This window comes from Procambarus clarkii, chromosome 16 (genome assembly GCF_040958095.1).
Source record: "Procambarus clarkii isolate CNS0578487 chromosome 16, FALCON_Pclarkii_2.0, whole genome shotgun sequence".
Lineage (NCBI taxonomy): Eukaryota > Metazoa > Arthropoda > Malacostraca > Decapoda > Cambaridae > Procambarus > Procambarus clarkii.
In genome coordinates this window covers 20,335,840-20,358,915 of record NC_091165.1, presented here as the reverse complement: position 1 = coordinate 20,358,915, position 23,076 = coordinate 20,335,840, and the positions used below count along the sequence as shown (strand labels likewise).

The 23,076-nt window shown below is 43.4% G+C and overlaps 1 protein-coding gene across 2 annotated transcripts in view; it reads left to right on the top strand.

Annotated features, from left to right (window-relative positions):
* The window catches only part of LOC123760065 (calcium-activated chloride channel regulator 1), a 293,219-nt gene that overhangs the window by 71,792 nt on the left and 198,351 nt on the right, over positions 1-23,076 (top strand). The window lies entirely within an intron of this gene.

The window sequence follows — 23,076 nt, the reverse complement described above, 5'->3', positions numbered from 1 at the left end:
GTATTGTTTCCAGCGCAGGTCAGATACACATATATGAACGGGTCTGGGTCGGTAGAAATAGGAACTACGTCGTGTGGGCCATATGCATTCTGCAGTTACCTTCACTCTTATGTTCATGTGTTCTTATAATGATTCTAAACAATTTTTCCACATAATTGATCAATATAACTATAATGCTCTTTCTTTCTTCAACGCCTCACAAAAAAATACACACAGCTAGCATATTTACGACAGGAATCCATGCAACATCTATTTTGCAAGACACAGTGCACAATAACAAAGTGCACTTGCAAATGCAGAAGGCTATCAATAAACCAGACATGCAGGGCTGAGTCAGACACATCGCTGCAGTTAAACTTGATATCGATTTAAGTAGATACCAAAGTTAGTCTGTATACTATGCCTTCGGACACCTGTCAGTGGAATTCAAGCAAACATTGCATGGCTTTACTATTAAGAGACAAGGAACGCCATGTTCTTCTATATGAGGCTCCAGCTCCTAGGCTCTGTCTTCTTTATTAACAATATGTTTATATGTTTGAAACATTCGTTATCTCCGAATCATCAGGATCTGTACGTTAAGACGTGCAACTATCTGCTCGGTGAGCATATAAAAGAAAGTTAAGGACTAAATTATGCCAGTTGGTTAAGGCACTAGGGGCTCACCATAGCCGTGCTACTGTTGGTTAAGGCACTACGGGCTCACCATAGCCGTGCTACTGTTGGTTAAGGCACTAGGGGCTCACCATAGCCGTGCTACTGTTGGTTAAGGCACTACGGGCTCACCATAGCCGTGCTACTGTTGGTTAAGGCACTACGGGCTCACCATAGCCGTGCTACTGTTGGTTAAGGCACTACGGGCTCACCATAGCCGTGCTACTGTTGGTTAAGGCACTACGGGCTCACCATAGCCGTGCTACTGTTGGTTAAGGCACTACGGGCTCACCATAGCCGTGCTACTGTTGGTTAAGGCACTACGGGCTCACCATAGCCGTGCTACTGTTGGTTAAGGCACTACGGGCTCACCATAGCCGTGCTACTGTTGGTTAAGGCACTACGGGCTCACCATAGCCGTGCTACTGTTGGTTAAGGCACTAGGGGCTCACCATAGCCGTGCTACTGTTGGTTAAGGCACTACGGGCTCACCATAGCCGTGCTACTGTTGGTTAAGGCACTAGGGGCTCACCATAGCCGTGCTACTGTTGGTTAAGGCACTAGGGGCTCACCATAGCCGTGCTACTGTTGGTTAAGGCACTACGGGCTCACCATAGCCGTGCTACTGTTGGTTAAGGCACTAGGGGCTCACCATAGCCGTGCTACTGTTGGTTAAGGCACTACGGGCTCACCATAGCCGTGCTACCGTTGGTTAAGGCACTAGGGGCTCACCATAGCCGTGCTACTGTTGGTTAAGGCACTACGGGCTCACCATAGCCGTGCTACTGTTGGTTAAGGCACTAGGGGCTCACCATAGCCGTGCTACTGTTGGTTAAGGCACTACGGGCTCACCATAGCCGTGCTACTGTTGGTTAAGGCACTACGGGCTCACCATAGCCGTGCTACTGTTGGTTAAGGCACTACGGGCTCACCATAGCCGTGCTACTGTTGGTTAAGGCACTACGGGCTCACCATAGCCGTGCTACTGTTGGTTAAGGCACTACGGGCTCACCATAGCCGTGCTACTGTTGGTTAAGGCACTACGGGCTCACCATAGCCGTGCTACTGTTGGTTAAGGCACTACGGGCTCACCATAGCCGTGCTACTGTTGGTTAAGGCACTACGGGCTCACCATAGCCGTGCTACTGTTGGTTAAGGCACTACGGGCTCACCATAGCCGTGCTACTGTTGGTTAAGGCACTACGGGCTCACCATAGCCGTGCTACTGTTGGTTAAGGCACTACGGGCTCACCATAGCCGTGCTACTGTTGGTTAAGGCACTACGGGCTCACCATAGCCGTGCTACTGTTGGTTAAGGCACTACGGGCTCACCATAGCCGTGCTACTGTTGGTTAAGGCACTACGGGCTCACCATAGCCGTGCTACTGTTGGTTAAGGCACTACGGGCTCACCATAGCCGTGCTACTGTTGGTTAAGGCACTACGGGCTCACCATAGCCGTGCTACTGTTGGTTAAGGCACTGGGGGCTCACCATAGCCGTGCTACTGTTGGTTAAGGCACTAGGGGCTCACCATAGCCGTGCTACTGTTGGTTAAGGCACTACGGGCTCACCATAGCCGTGCTACTGTTGGTTAAGGCACTAGGGGCTCACCATAGCCGTGCTACTGTTGGTTAAGGCACTACGGGCTCACCATAGCCGTGCTACTGTTGGTTAAGGCACTACGGGCTCACCATAGCCGTGCTACTTGGAACTTTGTTCCAGGCAGCGAATCTTTATCAATAACCTGTTGATTCATCAGTAAGCAATTGTGATTGCCTTTAAAGCCCCACCCTTGGTTGATAGGCTTAATACCAACCCAAAATCCAATCAAATGATCAAGATGCTACGTTGTGAAGAGGCGGCGCCCGTTCATCTTCAAGGGTAAAGCTAGGTGAGAATCGAACCACCACCCCCTTATCCCCCCAGGGTTCCTTTAGCATCTGAGCACCAGACCGCAATCGAGAGGTTCGGAACACAACACAAACGTTTGCGCCCTGGGTCGAATTACCTTTGTGGCTCAGTGTGAGAAAAGTTGCAACGTCTGTAATGCCTCGCATAAAAGCCTTACAGTCTGTAATTCCCTGTAAATGGGTAATTTAGTTTTTTCTCTTGTCGCATGGATTTTCTTTCTGCTTTCACGCTTTTCTGCGATCTTAAATTTTTTGCCTAGGAAAAGGAAACTTTCTATAAAATTTATTAGAAAGAAATGGGGGGGGGGATATAAAAAGGTGGTGGGGTAGAAAAAGTAAAAACAAAAAGAGAGAGAGAATTTGAATAAATGGGAAGAACAGATAACTGAGGATCAGTCGGGCTACACCGAGATCATCTGGCAGATAATCAGACAGACGGAGCGACAGACACAGACAGACAGACAGACAGACAGACAGACAGACAGACAGACAGACAGACAGACAGACAGACAGACAGACGACAGACAGAGCGCTTCAATTTAAAGATACATGGAAGAAACTACGACTTTTAAGTCCGAAAAAAATAACACGTAGACAGGTACGCACACACACACACACACACACACACACACACACACACACAGTACACATAAAGTACACGGTACATAAAGTACACAAGATAGGACAAAGGCTTAGGAACAAAAGCTGTTGGGCCTGACAGAATCTCACCGTGGATACTAAAAGAAGGTGCAGAAGCAATAAGTGTGCCACTTTCTATGGTGTACAACAGTTCACTGGAAACAGGAGACCTACCGGAAAGCTGGAAGACAGATAACGTAGTCCCAATATACAAGAAGGGTGACAGGCAAGAGGCACTGAACTACAGGCCAGTTTCCCTAACTTGAATACCATGCAAGGTGGTGGAGAAGATCCTGAGGAAAAGGCTCGTAGAGCATCTGGAGGGAAATAGCTTTGTAACACACCACCAACATGGGTTCAGAGATGGTAAATCGTGCCTCACAGGTTTAATAGAATTCTATGACCAATCAACCAAAAATTAAGCAAGAAAGAGAAGGGTAGGCAGACTGCATTTTCTTGGACTCTCTGAAAGCCTTTAACACAGTACCCCATAAAAGGCATGTTACAAAAGTTGGAGCAACAGGCAGGAGTAAAATGTAAGGTGCTCCAGTGGATAAGGGAGTATCTATGCAACATAAAACAGCGAGTAACTGTGAGGAAAGGGGGAGAGACATCAGAGTGGCGAGATGTCACCAGCGAAGTCCCACAGGGCTCTGTACTTGGACCCATGCCTGTTTGTAATATATGTAAACGATCTTCCAGAGGGTATAGACTCATTCCTCTCAATGTTTGTTAATGATGCAACAATTTTGATAAGGGAAGGGAACTATCAGGGGGGGAAAGCACCAAGGCATTACGACTATATAGCACTTGGAAGGGGTCAGGATAAGGATTTGGGATGGGACGGGGGTGAAAGAAATATGTCTCTGTCTATGAAGATAGACAGAGACTACAGGATGACCTGGACTGATTGGAGGAATGGTCTAGAAAATGGCTACTAAAGTTCAACTCAGGAAAGTGTAAAAGTAGTAAAATTTGGCGAAGGGAGTAGAAGGCTGAACACAAGGTACCATCTGGATGGTGATATCCTGCAAAAGTCAAATAGAGAGAAAGATCTGGGGGTTGATATCACGCTGAACCTGTCCCCAGAAGCCCACATCAAAACGATATTATCAGCGGCATATACTAGATTGGCCAACATAAGAACTGCCTTTAGAAACTTGCGTAAGAAATCGTTCGGGACCTTGTATACCACTTATGTAAGACCAATCCTGGAATATGCAGCGCCTGCCTGGAGTTCATACCTAGTTAACAGAAGACAGTTAGAGAAGATTCAGAGGTATACCACCAAAAACTAGCCCCGGAACTGAGAGGTATGAGCTACGAGGAAAGGCTAAGGGAGTTGAACATCACGTCCTTGGAAAACTGAAGAGTAAGGGAAAGACATGATAACCATCTACAAAATTCTCAGGGAAATTGACAGGGTGGACAAAAACAAACTCTTTAGCGCGGGTGGAACACGAACAAAGGGACACAGGTAGAAACTTAGTGCCCAAATGAGCCACAGGGACATTAGGAAGAACTTCTTCAGTGTCAGAGTAGTTAGTAAATGGTATGCATTAAGCAGTGATGTGGTAGAGGCAGACTCCATGCACAGTTTCAAATGTAGATATGATAGAGCACAGTAGACTCGGGAATCTGTACACCAATAGATTGACAGTTGAGAGGCGGGCCGAAAGAGCAGAACTCAATCCCAACAAGCACAACTAGGTGAATAGAACTAGGTGAATACACACGCACGCCTTGAAGATCTTCATATTCCAGGTAGCGGCAGCAAAAATTTACAGAGGAAATCTGTATCGTGCATTATACCAAGGGGTAATGACACACCCGTCTAGTCAGTACGGGAGCTCTCACTCGTCTCCAGAGACGGCGAGGACGGGGAAGAAAAAACCTGTGGCCGTGTGTGTTTTCTGCGCGCGATAACAAAGCGTGGGAAAGTCACTGGAATATGTTCTTGAAGTCCCAGGTGCTGTTCGTGACTGGGAAGGTCGTTGTTGGTGGTGGAGGTGACTGGTGGTGCTGGTTGTGGTTGTGGCTATAGTGAGATGGTGGTAGAACGAGAGGTTTCAACGAAGAGTCCCCTCCCTGCTGCTACCCCATCCCCAAACCCCCAACCCACAGTTTCCCTTTCCACGGTGATGGCTTAATAACTGATACACTCTCACATCTCAAGAACTATTTCCACCCCCTGCCCCCCCCCCTCCTCGTCAGGAGCGCTCGACGGAGCGCCCTCGGGCCATCCGGGACGCTGGTCACACACACCCGCCCAAAAACACTTCCTCTGCAGGTAATCGAGCGTGGAGTGGGAACACAAATACACCCACTCGTCGACGCCTCCGTGAGAAACTGCGGTTGAGGCTCCAAGGCCCTTGCTGAATTGTAATAGTCTTAGAGTACTTCTGCGTGTTTATATATATATATATATATATATATATATATATATATATATATATATATATATATATATATATATATATATATATATATATATATATATATTCCACTAGCACTGCTAACCACCTTCGCCACCACAAACTCATAGATTTTTACTCTCTGCCTTTACCTTTCTGCTGTGATTTATTCTTGACAGACCTCCAGTGGCGCTGGAAAATGCTTCCAGGTGGCGGTGTAGCAAGTTTCCAGGTGGTGGTGCTGGAAAGTTCTTCCAGGTGGCGCTGGAAAATACTTCCAGGTGGCTCTGGAAAATGTTTCCAGGATGAGCTAGGAAAAGCTTCCTTATAAAAAAAAGAGGAAAAAATGCGAATCAAATATTTTCTGTTGTAATTATATTTCCATGATTGCTAACATTTCGCTTAAGAGATAATTAAACAGGTTAATTATTCTTAATTCTTGCTCCTGTCTTTCGTCCACGGAAGACAGTTCGGTCTTGACGTCAACATGACAGTCAACCATCTCACCATCACCAGTTATTGTCATCATCAATCATCACCACCAACTACAACCACCTTCACACATTACCACCACCACAGCAACCACCACCAAACAATCACCACTGCTGCAGAGATCAGGAGAAGGTGCCAAGTCACTACCACTATATAGCACTTGGTAGGGGTCAGGATAAGGATTTGGTATGGAAAATGGGAGGGGAGGAATGGTGCCCAACCCCCTTGGGCGATCGGGGATTGAACACCGACCTGCATGAAGTGAAACCATCGCTTCAGAGGTGATTGTATGGTGTGTGACTGTTGCCACCATTACCACCAACAAATTTGCATCGAGATGCAGATACTTATCAAACCAAATCCATCTAGATTAATCTAACCAAACCGATCCACACCTACTCTAACTTAAATTAACCTAATCAAACCGGACATAACCAAAACAAAACCTTATCAAATCCAGCCTAGCTTAACCTAACCAAACCTAGCCTAGCTTAACCTAACCAAACCTAGCCTATCATCATCTAACCTTCCCTAACCTTCCCTAACCAAACAGACATAGAGCAATAAGACACGTATATAAGTCAGGGCTATCATTAATCCAAGTGAATTGTCGTCCGAATAAATTTGCGATTTTTTTCCATTAATTGGACTTCATTAATTATTCTCTCTTTCGTTTATTTTCAATTAAAAATTTTCGCACACGTTCCTTAGTGTTAAAGTTAGACTCGTCAAAAAATATGACAACATCACGGCTATATTTTTTTCATATTTTTTTTTTTTTAGGTATTTCCGCATATGTTATATACATCTACAAATGTTAAAGGCATCTGCATACTTTCGAGACATATGTATGTATTTCGAGACATATGTATGTATTTCGAGACATATGTATGTATTTCGAGACATATGTATGTATTTCGAGACATATGTATGTATTTCGAGACATATGTATGTATTTCGAGACATATGTATGTATTTCGAGACATATGTATGTATATGTATGTATTTCGAGACATATGTTAGACACATGTTACAAAACACCTGCATAAACCCAACGAGGAGTTATTTCAGGGTAATGTTAGCACAGAGAGGGTTTTTAATATTATGAGTATAAGTGCCAACACGGACCTCGCTCGTTATAAACTTGGTTAAGGTTCCGTTGGGAGAAGTGATAATAAGGCCCTTAATGTACAAACATGTGAGACCTGACTGTCAGAATTACAAGCACATGCTCACGAACACAAACACACACACACACACATTATATTATATATATATATATATATATATATATATATATATATATATATATATATATATATATATATATATATATGTATATATATATATATATGTATATATATACATTATAATATATATATATATATATATATATATATATATATATATATATATATATATATTATATATATATATATATATATATATATATATATATATATATATATATATATATATATATATATATTCACCCCACACAAACACACACACACACATACACTTCACTGCAAGACACAGGTAGGATAGCATCAGAGGCGTTTGATAAAAACTCACACTTGTGCATTTGGGAGATTTATGTCGAGAAATTACACCGAATCTTTACATAAATCTCACAAATACATAAGTGTGTGTGTGTTTTCTTAATCCTATGTTATTATGTCTGAGAGTATAGACATTACCATTTCTTATCAGTGGCGTTTGTCAAGGAGGGAGGGAACTATCAGGGAAACCCGCCAAGCCAATACTTCTATATAGCACTGGGAAGGGATTAGGATAAGGATTTGGGATTGGACGCAGGGGGGAAGGGGAAGGGGTTGCAAGGAGGGGGAATATATTCGCCTGGGCCTCCGGATGTTGCACCATGATGCGTTACAGTTACCTGCCGACGACTAATAATTAATTGTTGAAGTATTGAAGAGCTTTTATATTACCAATAAGACTCAGGACATATTATTAGTTTGCATTAATTTTAATAAGGCTAATGACGACTATAGAATAAATGATATCGAAATGGGTACAGCCCAACAAAGCTCTGCTAGGTGAGTACACGGAAAATTTAGCCCCCCCCCCCCAAAAAAAAATAAAAGTGTACCTGTTAAAAAATATGTTGACTCGGTAGGAGAGAAAATGCTTTTACCAGCACGACTATTTATGCCATTGCTTCCATTATGAATTATGACTAAAAACGTTCAAGATTTTTTCCCCTTTTTTTTTGAGGGCATTGTCCTGAAATGGAATAACAAAACAACGCCTGAAATTGGCAACGACAGGGAGTCAGGTTTGCCTCGACGCTGTCTCTCTGTCTCTAAGTGTTGTTGGCTGACTGTCTGTCTGTCTGTCTGTCTGTCTGTCGTCCAGGGATTGATCCTGTCTGTCTGAAACGATTGTGTCTGTCTGTTTCCTAGCGTTGGCTGTCTGTATAAAAAAAACAGCCACAAGAGAGAATTAGAACAAATCTTTTGTAGTAGCCACAATAATAATATATATATAACACATGGATTATGAGTGATAAATATATATATATATATATATTAGAGGGAAAAGAAGAAGATATGAAATAAATGTTTACCACAACCTGGACCTCGCCCCCCCCCTCCCCTCACCGCTGAATATCCGCCCCTCCACCACACCCCCATTGATCCACCCCCCCCCCTCACATATCCCCCTCACACAACCCTCACAAACCCCTCACACAAAACGTCCCACATTAAAATATGAAAATGTTATCGACGAACTGAATTCAAATGTGCTCGTTACTTCCTACTTGAGCGAACAGTTCTATGGGATAGGAGGAGGACGAGAAGGACGAGGAATAGGAGGAGGAAAAGGAGGAGGAGGGATTGGAGAAGAGGAAACGGGGGGCTGTGGAATGGGCGAGATAAAAGAGATATAAAGAATGGTAAGGTTTGAGGAGTATGGGAGAAGAATAGGAGAGAAGGAAAGGGTAAGACACACACAAGGAGAAGGAGAGAGGGATGGAGGAAGGAAGTGGGACGACTGTCACATTTCTTCGTCCGTATACCCTCCCCCTCCCCTCCCCCATCCCCTTACAGATCCATACACCTGGCACCACAGTTCATTGTAATTGCTGAAAAGCATTGAGAAGTAGTGTGTGTGTGTGTGTGTGTGTGTGTGTGTGTGTGTGTGTGTGTGTGTGTGTGGGTGGGGCTCAGAACATCCTAGACCCCGGTTCGAGCCCCATGGTGGCTCCTTTAAAAACGTACTTGCATTGATGTGAGTTAAGGCGTTGCTTTACCCCCCCCCCCCCCCACACATGTGTTCAACATGTCCACTCAACGAACAGGTTGCAATTTCTACGTTATTTGTGACCAACGTTACAAATACGACCTAATAATAATGAATATTCACGTTTGCCATGCATCGGACTCGATTGGTTAGGGGGGTTGCTTGGGTTCGCACGTTTATGGTTAGATTAGAAGAGGTTGGATTTTTGGGTGGAAGGGAACTATCAGGAGAAAGCGGCAAGCCAATTCGACTATATTGCACTTGAAAAGGGGTGAGAATAAGGAAAGGATTTGGGATGGGACGGGGAAAGGAATGGTGCGCAACCACTTGGACGGTCGGGGGATTGAACGCCGACCTGTAAAAGCGTGACCGTCGCTTTACTGTCCAGCCCAAGTGGGTGGAATTTGTTGGTGGAGAGGCCAATCGAGAGCTCGGGCTGCATTGTTAACAAAGTCACTTGTGATCAACCAGCTTGTTGCGGATACAGGTGGGTTAATAAGTGAGAACAGACAGGTTGGGACTCCCACTAGTCCTGAAGCTCATCTTTGTAACCTCATTGTCGTTACATATGTATATACACCTTTGTTACCTTTGCCTCATGCGAGCATCCGTGACCTTCTGCTAAACTTGGTCGTGGCTGTGTTAAGAAACGATTTATTTTGGGGGGGGGGGTGTCCCCCCCCTCCCTAAATAAATGTATACACACTTTTAACAGCTTACAACCCAATTAGTTTTTCCCTCATTTTGAGATTTAATTTTCAGCAAGGTTCACCCCTACTCTACCGTTGTGATGTAAGAGTCTACATTGATGAGGTCTTGTCAAACCGGTGGATTGGACGAAACAGCTTTCGTACAATACTTTCCTCGTTCTCCAGACCTCAAATTTCCATATAAAATCTTATATGATTTTATATAAACCTTAAAAATATTTTAACGGGATGCTTAAACGATAAAATCTATGCAACATTGGACTGACCACAGTCGCTGATTTGAGAGCAGCCGTTGAACGAGAATAGATTCAAAATACCAAACGAAATGAACAAATCCACAAGGGTCGTGATGAGGGTTCGAACCTTCGTCCGAAAGGATCCCAGACGTGCCTTAATCGACTGTGCTACGCAAAGATTGTTATTTGCTTAGCTAAACGAACTAGAGGGTTCCGTTCCTAAACCGATTATGTGCCTCTGTAATCCTTTACACCACCCCCCACGGGATCGGTATGGGGTGCATAATAAAGAAAGAAATTGAAGAAATTGAATTGCTACGACATGGTAAAAGAATTGCAACTGGGAGTTCAACTGACCTCACAAGGGTGCGTTGGGGGAGTTGTGTAAAACCCTGAATTGTGTCTCGGAGAGACTGCAGGATCCGTGAGAGGTCAGTTGAACTCCCGGTTGCAATTCTTTTACCATGTCGTTACACAGTCGATTAAGACGCGTCTGGGGTCCTCTCGGACGTAGGTTCGAACTCTCATCACGGCCCTTGTGGATTTGTTCATTTAAAGCATCACGCTCTTGTGATTTGTGTGTGTACCAAACGAAATGTTTCTTGATGTCTGCGATTCTATCGCTTCGCGTCTGGACCTGAATGGACATCAGTTTGAAATCAGACCGAAAAAAAAATCAACATTGTCTGAAGACTCTATTGCAATTTGATAATTAAATATATTTTAATAAACACTGACTTTATATAATTATTCAAAGTGTGTTTATAGTTTTTTGTGGGAACTCAATATATTATATGAGACAAAGCTTGAATGTTAGAATGGTCCCCAAGTGGTAAACTACTATATAAACTCTTTGGCCCCAACCAGGATTCGAACCTGGATGGCTATTAGGATCACCCCCCTTCCCCCTACAGGCAGCCGAATACTAACACTCTACCATCGACATTCTGACGGCACTAAATCCGATGCTGATTCTACGCAATTTTAATAGTTTTCAGGGTAAACATTTCGATGAGAACCGGTGCGAATTATATATTTACATATATAATAAAAACTGTGGCAACATAAAGACTGTTGCAAATTTTGTCACCTATCCAACCTACATTGCCAACATATTCTGGACAATTTCGAATTACTCGCACATCGCACGGATACTTGATGGTCAACTGGATTTGTTAACCCTGGTTAATCCTCTTTCTCTAGGACATCAGAGAAAGATATACTCTTTCTCGTTAATCCTCGTTGAATATCTTTCTCAAAGTCGTCATTGCGTCAGCGCTCATTCATTCCTCAACTGGCTCGTATTTATCGCCTGTTCTCACAACAAATTAGTTGATCGAGGAACAAAAGTCAGTTTTCTAAATAAATTACTCCAAAGTCACCTCGTGTGTATCATGAATGCATTTTAACACAAAATATTTATACATTTCAAAAAGGCATTTATAATGAAAATTTGTCGAGACCACATTTCAAAGTGAGGTCTGGTAAGAAAACTGCTCCTCGCTTCAAACAAGCACTTGAAAATACCCATCCTTAAACCTTGAAATACATTACATAGTATTAAATGGAACAGCGAGAGTGAGAGAGAGAGTGAGAGAGAGAGAGAGAGAGAGAGAGAGAGAGAGAGAGAGAGAGAGAGAGAGAGAGAGAGAGAGAGAGAGAGAGAGAGAGAGAGAGAGAGAGAGAGAGAGAGAGAAGAAGGAAAAGGGCCATGAGTGTGTAAAATAAGAGAAGGCTTATGGACTCCAGAAAGCATAGAAGCAAGTTTAGCACGTCTTTCGCTGACAAAAAGAGCAGCTGCAGCCTCCCAGCGGGGTACTGAGGCAGTCACTGACCCACTTCAGCTTGAACTTGCAAAAATATATTAAAGATAGAACAATATAAATCAGAAACGCACTCGGACGTACGTAGTGTGTGTGTGTGTGTGTGTGTGTGTGTGTGTGTGTGTGTGTGTGTGTGTGTGTGTGTGTGTGTGTGTGTGTGTGTGTGTGTGTGTGTGTCTATAATGAAATGAGCGCACACCAGACGTAAGAGGAAAGCTATGAGCATGGAAAGAGGTAATGAGTGGAGTGCCTAAGGGTCGGTCCTAGGGGCCCATCTTGTTCCTAACATATGTAAATAATCTTACAAAGGATGTTAGCTCATTCTTATAAATGTTTTCTGCCGATGCTACGCTAATGAGGCGAATCAGAACGGAGAAGAACTGCATTACATTACAAGATGAACTAGACGATCTCCAGGGATGGTCTGAGAAATACCTTCTAGAATTTAACCCTGGCAAATGCAACGCTATAATGATAGGAATTGAAGCAAGGAGAAGACAAATAGAATGAAGGGAAGGTGACTTGGAAATTATGAAAAAGAGGAAGAGTTAGAAGTGGACATAACTGGAGATTTAATACCAGAGGCACCCAACAGCAGGATAACGAAGGCAGGATATATATCCTTTTGGTAAACGTCCGGTTATCCTTCAGGAACCTGGACAAGAATTCCTTCCGAGCGCTAAATGAGTGAATAATAGGTCTCCTTTGTGAGACATATTGTTCAGTATGCTGTCCCAGCATGGAACTCCCTACCTAAAGAAGTCACAAAAGTAGCAAAAGTCGAAAGATTTGCAACAAGGTTCGTTCCTGAGTTAAGGGAATTGAGCTATAAAGAAAGACAAAGGGAACTGAACCTCACTACACAGGAGGTAAGAAGGAAAGGGGCAGACATGGAAGCGACGTAAAAGATACTAAGGGGATGATTTACAAAGTAGATATAGAAGCGATGTTTAGATTAAGGAACAGTAGAACAAGAGGACATAAGTGGATATTGTAAACACAAATGAATCACAGGGATGTGAAAAAGAAAATGTTCAGTCTAAGACTCATAAATAATTGGAAAGTGTTAGATAAGGAAGTTGTTGAAGCCAATTACTTACACCGCTTTAAATATAAGAAGAACGAGTGAAAAAGAATCGAAAGGTAGGGCTTAAAAGTAGATGGTTGACTCCTGAAATCGCAAGTAGGTGACTAAAATTCACACACACACACACACACACACACACACACACACACACACACACACACACACACACACACACACACACACACACTGCACAAAACAATCTCCTGCACATCTGACCGAGGAAAAATGTAGATTACCTTATGCTCTTAAATCACACTCATTCCTTGCCTCCCTCCGCCACGATCTCTCAAGAGATCGACTTCGAGAATGACCACTTGTACTAGAGGGGGGGGGTGCTCTTAAGACACTCGCTCTATATGTATATGAGGTAAGCCTTTTGCCACTGAAGGGGATACAATAGAGTAGTTTGTATTCCACCGCCCCCGTCACGTAGGGTTGAACCCATTCGTCATCCCTCTTGTCGAAGATCACTGTCTTAAGGTTTTCTTCTCTCTCTCTCTCTCTCTCTCTCTCTCTCTCTCTCTCTCTCTCTCTCTCTCTCTCTCTCTCTCTCTCTCTCTCTCTCTCTCTCTCCCCGGAGCTGGAGAGAGAAAGAGAGAAAGTGATTAAGAAGAAGAATACCTGATGGTCGACGCTCCCATTGAAACACAAGGAAGCCCTCGTCATTTTCGAGATAAGGATATAAATTGCTGGGTCTCTGTGGTCTAGCAGGTAGTGGTGGTGGTGATCGATGCTTAATGAAACGATCTGATGGGCTATGAATAATATACCTTACACAGAGGGGGTGTGCTTGCTCAGTGATTTAAATGAATTCCACAATGGAATGCTCGGTCCCAATTTGTTTTATTGCCATCTACGTCTACATCTACCAGAGTAGAGAGTGTTGGGAGAGGTCGAGGCAATAATTGTTTTCTAAATTAACTTTTTTGTTTTTTGGGGGAATTAAAATCTCGTAAAATTAACAACCATATTGGAACACAATAAAAATAAATCAACCAAAAATACTATAATGACACTTACTAAGCAACTTATTATAAGGGTTTGCATTGTTTTGATTATAAATAAAATCTTACTCCAGGTGAAGCTCTTGATTTTTAATGCTCGGAACTCGATTAATTATTTCTCGTCCGGATTAATGAGTAATCTTAAAAAAATGTTGCGTTTTTTCATTCTCCAGCAAAGGTAATATCGTAAGCACGGTATTTCATTATGCTGCATGGATAATGTCATGCATGTTATTTCATTATACTTCAGAGATAAGATAGTGCATTATAATAGAGAATGTTGCCAAGTCCGGTGCGAAATGGAATCCTTTTGGTCGGGTTATGTATTGAAGTCCTATCAACCGCTAGGAGGATTATTAAGGCCACCGCGAGAGCCTGTTAAACAGCCAGCATGTAGACCTAAGCCCTGAACATAATTCCGGACTGAAGTAATCTCTGGGTTTATACATCGCACAGACGAGCTGTGTGTGTGTGTGTTTGTGTACTCACCTAATTGTGCTTGCGGGGGTTGAGCTTTGGCTCTTTGGTCCCGCCTCTCAACTGTCAATCAACTGGTGTACAGATTCCTGAGCCTACTGGGCTCTATCATATCTACATTTGAAACTGTGTATGGAGTCAGCCTCCACCACATCACTTCCTAGTGCATTCCATTTATTAACTACTCTGACACTGAAAAAATTCTTTCTAACGTCTCTGTGGCTCATCTGGGTACTACGTTTCCACCTGTGTCCCCTTGTTCGTGTCCCACCCGTGCTGAAGAGTTTGTCTTTGTCCACCCTGTCAATTCCCCTGAGAATTTTGTAGGTGGTTATCATGTCTCCCCTTACTCTGTGTGTGTGTGTGTGTGTGTGTGTGTGTGTGTGTGTGTGTGTGTGTGTGTGTGTGTGTGTTCACCTACCTAATTGTGCTTGCGGGGGTTGAGCTCAGCTCTTTCGGCCCGCCTCTCAACTGTCAATCAACTGTTTCTACTACTACTATTTTTTTCCATAACACACGCGCGCGCACGAGCGCACACACACACACATACCCGAGGAAGCAGCCCGTGACAGATGACTAACTCCCAGGTACTTATTTACTGCCAGGTAACAGGGGCATAGGGTGAAAGGAACTCTGCCCATCGTTTCTCGCCGGGGCCCGGGTGTGTGTACTCACCTAGTTGTACTCACCTAGTTGTGCTTGCGGGGGTTGAGCTCTGGTTCTTTGGTCCCGCCTCTCAACCGTCAGTCAACAGGTGTACAGGTTCCTGAGCCTATTGGGCTCTATCATATCTACACTTGAAACTGTGTATGGAGTCAGCCTCCACCACATTACTTCCTAATGCATTCCATTTGTCAACCACTCTGACACTAAAAAAGTTCTTTCTCATATCTCTGTGGCTCATTTGGGCACTCAGTTTCCACCTGTGTCCCCTAGTGCGTGTGCCCCTTGTGTTAAATAGCCTGTCTTTATCAACCCTGTCGATTTCCTTGAGAATCTAACTCTTCTGTCTTCCAACGAAGTGAGGTTTAATTCCCGTAGTCTCTCATCGTAGCTCATACCTCTCAGCTCGGGTACTAGTTTGGTGGCAAACCTTTGAACCTTTTCCAGTTTAGTCTTATGCTTGACTAGATATGGACTCCATGCTGGAGCCGCATACTCCAGGATTGGTCTAACATATGTGGTATATAATGTTCTGAAAGATTCCTTACACAAGTTTCTGAAGGCCGTTCTTATGTTAGCCAACCTGGCATATGCTGCTGATGTTATACTCTTGATATGAGCTTCAGGGGACAGGTCTGGCGTGATATCAACCCCCAGGTCTTTCTCTCTCTCTTGACTCTTGAAGTATTTCATCTCCCAAATGATACCTTGTATCTGGTCTCCTGCTTCCTACCCCTATCTTCATTACATTACATGTATGTGTGTGTGTGTGTGTGTGTGTGTGTGTGTGTGTGTGTGTGTGTGTGTGTGTGTGTGTGTGTGTGTGTGTGTGTGCGCGCGCGCGCGCGTGCGTGCTTGCGTGTGTCTGCATAAACGCGTGCATGTGTGTGTTTTTGAGTGCATACAAGCGTGTGTATTTGAGTGCATACATGCGCGTGTGTGTGTGTGTGCATGTCTCAACACATACATTTGCGCATGTGTGTGTCTTGAGTTCTATTCATGCCTGTGAGTGCACGCGCGTGTGTGTGTGTGTGTGTGTGTGTGTGTAACAATCAGTTTCCCGGCACTCTCCCAACAACACTCACTGGATTAAGTCTTCTATAGTTCCCTGCGGCTCACCAGCCTCACATTACATCACGGAGCGAGGCTCCCCGCGCTCTCTCTCTTGACTGATTTACGAGTCAACCCTTTTAATATACCAGCCCAAGAGGCCTTCAATAAATCACCGAGTAATAAACCTCTTTGATTAGGTTTCAAACCCAATTCCTTTTGTATTGAATCCTTTATACCTGCGTTGTTAATCATGATCCTCGATGAAGACTTCACTGGCAAAGAGATTTTGAAGCGGTTGAATAATTCATAGGACGTCTTTTTTTTTTAAGCTATTGAATGGTTGATTACGAATTGTTGGTTACTGTGCATGATTCGGGATGTCCTCGTTTCTGTGGAGGCCAGATCTTAATGCAACTGCTCCTGCTCCTGCTCCTGCTTGCTACTACTTGCTGCTGTTGCTACTGATGTTACTGCTATTGTTGCTACTGCTGCTGTTATTGCTGCTTCTGCTACTATTCCTTCAACATATTAGTGCTAGTATTTTTGCAACATTCGTTTAGCCTACTTATATTTTATTTTCATGAAACGCAGTACTGCATCACATTAAATATACATTTCTCCTTTAAACCCATTTGGACTGTCTATAGTCTTCTTTCTTTCTTTCTTTATTTCCATCCTCTCTCCTCCTATACCTCCTTTTATCGTCCCTCTCTCTCTCTCTCTCTCTCTGTTCCCAAAGTACAGCCTCTTCCCATCTGTTATCCCAACCCGCCCTCCATCTCATAATTCCAGATACATGTATTCAGCCTCCCATCCCGCCCATCTCCTGGCAGCTTGATCATCTCCCACTATCACTTCCCCTCTGATCTCTTGCCCCTCAGCTCGGCTATGTCCTCTCCTCCCTTCACCCAATAAAAATATTATTTCACTGCTACCCCTCTTCCCTCCTGCCAAAAACACAAACTCATCGGCCTGCTTGAAGCCTCCCCTTCCCATCAACCCTCACCATCCTTCATCATAAAGCATATTCTTTCTGTTTTAATACTACTTTCCCTCTCCCTCCCTCCCTCCATCAACGACGTTTCCCCTTTCCTCCAACTATTCTGCTCTTCCCAAACACGTCCCCTCGTGACCATCTCTCGTCCCATTTCCTTCCCAAATCACGACTTTTGGTGACAAAAGTCGTGATTTGGGAAGGAATTCTCTCTTCTCTTCTCCTTTGCAGCACATCTCCTAACGTGTCTCTCTTTCACATCTCTTTCCCAACCACGTTTCCTCAACACCACCAACTCTCCTACCCTCTCCCTCCTCCCAGCCACGACCTCTGCGTGTTTGCCTCTGTCCACACACCGTAAATCTGCAGAAGTTTCGTCAACTCCAACTTGCGTTGTCGACCTCTCGGCATGCAGAGAGGCGCTCGGCGGCTCACAGCCTCGGCTGCTGCAGGATGGTGGTATATACCCAGAGTTTCACAGAAATCTCGGGTCTGGCAGAAATGTTCTCTAGATGTCTTGGTCGAAGTGACTGTTAGCATGGGATGGAAGTGCACAAAGGATCTTTCTAATGCATTTTCTCTCGCTCTCAGAGCTTGTGTGTGTGTGTATTCACATAGTTGAATACACACACACACACACACACACACACACACACACACACACACACACACACACACACACACACACACACACACACACACACACACACACAAGCTCTGAGAGAAAATGCATTAGAAAGTTGTTTTGTACACTACCTCACACACAGTGTGCGTGTATTCACATATTTGTGTAATCACCTATTTGTTCTTGAAGGACCGAGCATTAACTCTTGGATCGCGCCTTTCGACCCATCGGTTGTTCACAGCAATGACTTCTGTCCCATTTCCCTATCATATCTAGTTTTAATATTATGAAGAGAGTTTGCTTTCACAACCTGCTCCTTAAGTACAATCTATTTTTCCACTACTCTCACACTAAAAGAAAACTTCCTAACATCTCTGTGACTCATCTGAGTTTCCAGCTTCCACCCATGTCCCCCTTGTTCTGTTAGTATTCCGTGTGAACATTTCGTCTATATCCACTCTATCAATTCCCCTGAGTATTTTATACGTTCCCATCATATCTCCCCTCTCCCTTCTTTTTTTCTAGTGTCTTAAGGTTCAATTCCTTCAGGCGCTCTTCACCCCCCATCCCTCGTAACGTTCCTAAATGAAAGCAAGAAAGCAGGAATGGCTGTCAAGAGTTAACTTGCCATTTGCGTCTGTGTGTGTGTGTGTACACTCCCCTATTTGTACTCACCTATTTGTTAGATCACCTATTTGGTGTGTGTGTGCGTGCGTGTGTGTGTAAATTTTCCCATTTGTGCTTGTATGCCCCTTTGCCTTGTAGCATTAGACAGCTTGAAGTTGCATTTTCGTAGATCATAGTTAAATTTTTCTCATTTTCCTGTTTACCGTCTGGAAAGTTTTGATGAGATTTGCTCAGCAATTCAAGAGATTTGAGCAAACAACTCTTCAGAAAAGTCATGAGAGTGAAGATCGTATCGAAACTTTAAAGATGTTGAACAAGATAAGAAACTGAAGCCCCGCTTATATCTAAGAACTGATTAATGCTATACAAGAGGCCATAATGGCATGCTTACTGACACATCTTGCAGAAATGTTACCAATTATTACTTCTCTGCCTGAAATTAATGCCTATGGTACGGTTAAGCGCTGTTGTATTAAATTGGGTGAATGTATGTACATATATTTATGCGTGCATTTATGTAAGCATGTAAATACTTGCAGAAACAACTTCTCTCTGTCTCTGTCTGTCTGTCTGTCTGTCTGTCTGTCTGTCTCTCTCTCTCTCTCTCTCTCTCTCTCTCTCTCTCTCTCTCTCTCTCTCTCTCTCTCTCTCTCTCCCCACTCTCTCTTTCTCTCAGTAGCTATCAGTAGTGCTCCGAGTAGCCAAGTGAATAAACTGCTATTACCTATAAGATGGTGGTTAACAATTTATATGACTAGGACGTGACTCACCTAATCACCTATACATGCCAAAGTGCCACCCTACTCGAAGGCCTATAGTTCCAGTTGGGCAGCAGATAGGGGCTTCTGGAATTCATTCCTTTTTTAAGGGGTGTTGGTAGCTCAGTAGGTAGAACCGCTAGTTACAGTTTAAGTGGTCGGCGGTTCGAGACTACGAGTGTCCATGTGAATGAAATGTTATTATCCCCCCCCCCCCCGATAGTGTGGTTAGCTACTGATATTGTATATATATATATATATATATATATATATATATATATATATATATATATATATATATATATATATATATATATATATATATATATATATATATTCTCTTCTTCGAGGCAAAGGATCCCTACACACACTAATAACTTGTGGCAATTAGAAAAAAGAAAATGTCATTCCATAATTTACGTTCGTAAATGAAAGCAAGAAAGCAGGAATTGCTGTCGAGAGTTATCTGGCCATTTGCGTCTTGTTGTACAGCATACGGGCGACCTAGTGCACAAAACACCGGAGACGTCCAACATGGCTTCTTGAACCCGCGCCAAGATGCTCCACTTTCTCATATATATATATTTATATATATGTATATATATATATATATATATATATATATATATATATATATATATATATATATATATATATATATATGTGTGTGTGTGTGGGGGGGGGGGGAAGTAGAATAGACAGTGACACACAAATAAAATTCCTTAAAAGGAATGTTGCTCCTGTGTGTGTGTGTGTGTGTGTGTGTGTGTGTGTGTGTGTGTGTGTGTGTGTGTGTGTGTGTGTGTGTGTGTGTGTGTGTGGGTCCACTAGCTCATGTTCAATACATAAAAGTGTTTGAGATTAGCGTGTGGGGAAATTGGCACAGGTTTGATCTTAATATTCAATGTGAATGCGAGTGTATACTCGCCTATTGTGACTGAACTTGAGTGCTTATTTAATATTTAGAGACCCGATCAGAGTGAGATGTTTGGTAACCATTCCTTCACTTTTCACTCTCTGCACTCAGCGGTATCCTTGATGAGATATTTGGGTGGTAAAACGATTAGTGGGCCGCATTCTAAAGGGAAAATCCTGGCGCTGAATAGCGTAAGGTAAGTCACCCCTTATCCCCCCACCCAATACACCATTACTTCATGTTTATGTGATATGACTAACGCATTCAAAGCTCCATTAGCAGCAACGACGAATATAAAAAAATGGATTCGAGTTATACAATAGGCGAAGGATTGACGGGAAGGCTGTGCCCAGGAGCTGAAGCTTTGGATTGCCCACTCTCTTTGGTCAGTTCTTGTAGGGGAAATACTAACGACTACGACACTGAAACCCTACACAGGCTAGGACAGCTCATTCAGGTCGTTGTCCAATGGGTCCGGGTTCGATTACCGTTCAGGCAGTGTTTTATTCAACTGATGTCTCTGTTCATTATGCAGTAAATAGGTACGTGGGAGTTTGACAGTTTTTATGGGCTGCATCCTGGGGACGTGAGAGAGAGAGAGAGAGAGAGAGAGAGAGAGAGAGAGAGAGAGAGAGAGAGAGAGAGAGAGAGAGAGAGAGAGAGAGAGAGAGAGAGAGAGAGAGTGTGTGACCATCAGTTGATTGACGGTTGAGAGGCGGGACCAAAAAGCCAGAGCTCAATCCCCGCAAGCACAACTAACTGAGAACACACACACACACACACACACACACACACACACACACACACACACACACACACACACACACACACACACACACACACACATACACAAGGGCAGGAAACTCTTTACGAAAATTACCATATTTTCTCAAGCATGCAGGAACAACCTGTCGAACGCACACTGAAATACAGCCGGGCCCTTGTTTACAAACACGCAGGTTCATTCTTTCATGGGAAACCAGTCGGAGGTAATCGATGACTGTGCAGAATAAGAGCAGTTTTGATAAATACCAATCTTGGTTAAGAGAAACAGCAGCAGCAGCAGCGACAGCAGCGACAACAGCAGCAGCGACAGCAGCGACAACAGCAGCAGCGACAGCAGCAGCAGCAGCAGCGACAGCAGCAGCAGCAGCAGCAGCGACAGCAGCGACAACAGCAGCAGCGACAGCAGCGACAACAGCAGCAGCGACAGCAGCGACAACAGCAGCAGCAGCAGCAGCAGCGACAGCAGCAGCAGCAGCGACAACAGCAGCAGCGACAGCAGCGACAACAGCAGCAGCGACAACAGCAGCAGCGACAGCAGCGACAACAGCAGCTTTAACTTGCTCCTGGAGGCCCTTTTTTCTTTGTAATATATTTTTTGTCGTTAATGATTTGTATTGTTTTAAATGTATGTGATGGTGAAAGCAATATTCGGTGGTCTTACACCAACCACGATGTGTATGTTGTCTTGGTGCCTTTGTGGTCGTAAGACTTAAGCCAGAGCGTGTCTGTAAGACTTCCTGCCCTGGTGGTCTTACTATAACAATGACGTGTCTGAAGTAAGACTTGCTACCCCCGGTCGTGATTACCATTCACCACGTGTCTGTATCGAGACGCTGTCCCATTAGTCTCACAGACCTGGACGTGCATGTAGAATTGCTGCCCTGATCATGGTCTTACCAACCAAGACCTGGGGGCTAGGTTCTCGAAGAAGTTACACAAACACTTACGAACCTGTACATCTTTTCTCAATCTTTGACAGTTTTGTTTACAATTATTAAACCGTTAATGAGCTCCGAAGCACCAGGAGAGTGTTTATAACAATAACAACAATTGATAGGCAAGTTTTAATGCTTGTAAACTGTTTAATAAATGTAACCAAAGCCATCAAAGCTTGAGGAACGATGTGCACGTTCGTAAGAACTTGCATAACTGCTTCGTGAATCTGGTCCCTTGTCTGTAGTAAGACTTAGCTCTCTTGTGGTCTTACCAACAACGGCGTGTCTACATCCCTTTTGCAGAAACCTCCTCATGGAAGTTCATATCTTTATTGCTGATACGATATCTTTATCTTTATTGCTGATATCTTTATTGCTGATATGATATTGCTTTATTGCTTTATTGCTTTATTGCACGACCTTATTAGGTCGTGCAAACTTTTAAATGAATTTGGCAAAGTACTTTATGTTATGCTTTGCTACTTATATTTGTGCTAAGTTGTCAACTTGGATAAAGAACTTTTTTTATATCTTAGTAGGTAAGGTCATTCAATCTGAAAGGTCGGTGCAGCAACTGACTCGCTTCTTGCAGGCCGGCGTTCGATCCTCGATAGTCCCAAGTGTTTAGGCCATTGTTCATCTCTCACTCAGCTGTCTATATTCCCAAATTCCTTCCAAATGCGTCATCATGGGTTATCTTGAGATGAGGATTGATTTGACTGCTTTTGTTGGATATGTTTAGAATCTATTTTTATTGATAATATTCCGGTGGATATTACACCTGACTACACGCTCTTGTTATCAGGTTTCAGTTTCTTTTCCTTTATTTGTGGTTTTTTGAATTCACAAATAAAGATAACAAATATCTTAGTATTCCGCTATTTTGTCCGAAATTAAATGCGTCTTATGATGTCAGTAATATTCTAGTGGCACACGCAAAATTATGTAATCAGAGTTCTGTGAGGGAAGAAGGTCTATGATATCCTTCTTGAGAAAGACCTTCTT